The sequence below is a fragment of the Bidens hawaiensis genome, unplaced genomic scaffold (assembly GCF_021521415.1).
Source record: "Bidens hawaiensis isolate Kalapana, Puna unplaced genomic scaffold, B.hawaiensis_p1.1 tig00001143_1, whole genome shotgun sequence".
Taxonomy (NCBI): Eukaryota; Viridiplantae; Streptophyta; class Magnoliopsida; order Asterales; family Asteraceae; genus Bidens; species Bidens hawaiensis.
The window spans coordinates 1257651-1259963 of record NW_027491065.1 but is presented as its reverse complement, the minus strand read 5'-3'; positions in this window follow the sequence as shown (position 1 = coordinate 1259963).

Below are 2313 nucleotides of genomic sequence, written 5' to 3'. Positions count from 1 at the left end.
CCATAGGTGATAGTGTGATGCTGTATTTTCTATTAGTGATTATGGTGCAACAATATTGGTGTCGCTTACCTGGCCACCAATTGCGTGTCCCATTTGTGGACAAAACGTATCGAGACTGTTCTACACTCAATTCTAGGCATAGTTTTAGCTCGTCATCTTTGTGTACGCGATACGTTCCTAGTTGTGTGCAGACTGTAGCCAAGGGATTACCCTCTACTCACTTTATCACTATGAGGCACAAGGTACACGTAAATGATCCCGTTTAGCTTGAGAAGGCATATTAGACAATTCGTTGCTCGAGTCTTTTACATTGTTCATCTTTATTGTTATTTTGAAACTACTATCTTTCCATCTTCCATGAAAAAAATTTTATTTAAAGTTAGTATTATATTTCACAAATATACAAACAAGATAAAAAAAATAATAATAAACCATTGTTCATATGCATCAAGCAAAACTAAACCTACCAAACTGAACTCTAAATCCTAAAATCACCTCCATATAAGCTTCAATCAAGCCCATTTATCAACTGCACAAAATTTTACAGTTGCATTACTTTGTGATTATATCATTGACTCATTGTTTAATCAAATGAAATGAATAATAATAATAATTACCTTAAAAACTGTAACTTCACATTACATTGATGCGCAACAGCTTGATCAATTTGCAACTGTTCAACGCCTTCACACGATGCCGTGAGATGCAAGTCACTCATCACCCGTCCTTTATACCAGAACTGGATCTTCCCCTTCATCCTCACATCCAACACCAGCTCACGATGATCCGCATTCATTTTCACCTGTTTCGCATGATCAACATCCACCCGAGATCTCTTAGCCTTTGGATGAATCGTCAAATCGTTAGTAGTCATCGTTTCTTGCCTGAATCCATCCACATGCACAATAGGCAATGAAATTCCCTCAATCTTCGTCTCCACGTTTAATTTACCGTAGACTAACGTCATCTTTCTGTTGTTGTTGGTCACGTTAACCATTACCTGAACATCAACCGTTATTTGTTTCTTGTTGTGCATTTCTGTCACATTAAGCTTGTAAACGTCGAGTCTGTTATAAAGATTGTAAGATGTATCAACAATATTTTCTGTTTGATGAAATACCAATATCTAACTCTTAACAAACTCAACAATATAAAACTTTATCTATTCATATATTTTTTTAACAGCAATTCTTAAATTTTGTATGATAAATATACCACAACCCATATTCTGCAGGATTTGAGGTATGTACATACATAATAATGTAGGAACTGTCTATTACCTATGGACTTTGATTTCCGGAAGGTTTGATCTAACGAAAGCGAAGAAGGAGATTCCGAATATTAGGAGGAAGATTATGATGGTCCAGATGAGGAAGGAGGCCCAAGCATAGCATGCGTTGCAGCGCCTGGCAGAGGTAGGCATGTTCAAAACGGTTTGGGACTAGGAACCGGAACCGGTTCCTAACCGGTTCCTATATTCAAAACCCCCTTTTAAACCGGTTCCAGGCTCGAACCGGTTAGGGAACCGAACCGGTTCTCCCACCCTCGGACCCCTAACCTATCTAACCGGTTCTTACCGGTTCCTAACCCGGTTCCTGTACCGTAACCGGTTCCAACCGGTTACAGTGTAAAAAATTTTTTTTTTTTTTTCGTTTTTCGTTTGCGATTTGGATTCTAAACTACGATTCGTATTTGTATAACATGAAAAATAAAAAAAACAATTAACATATAGAAGAAGAGAAAACAAGATATTAGAGAACTCAAAACGTTGTAATAGCGTTTTTTTGTATTTTTTTGCGTTCGGCTTTGCGTTTTGAGTGTTGTGATGAACCCATGACACCAAATACCTATTTATACTAGTAGTGGGGTGCTTGGGGGAGCCAAAAAAACGGCTATTTTTGACCCCAACGGTCAAAAAACGGCCAAAAAAACGATTTCCAACGGCTATATTCGATCCAACGGCTAGAACCGGTTAGGAACCGGTTCCGGATGGTTCGGTTCCAGAACCGGTTCCGGTTCCTACCCGCCCCCACTCAGAAATGCAAGAACCGGTCACGGATCATCGGGTTGAATCAGATAGGGTCCGGTTCCTACAAAAAACGGGTAGGAACCGGTTCGGGTCCGGTTCGGGTCCACTGGTTCGGTTCCAGGAACCGGTTTCGTTGAACATCTCTAGGCAGAGGTGCTGCGGCAATGACCGCCTTCGAGGGAATCCATTTGACGGTCGAAAATGGCGATGGAGAAATCGAGTTTGATGATGATAATAATCGGCCATTGAGAAGAAATCGGTTGAGATGAAGAAGAGGGAATAAG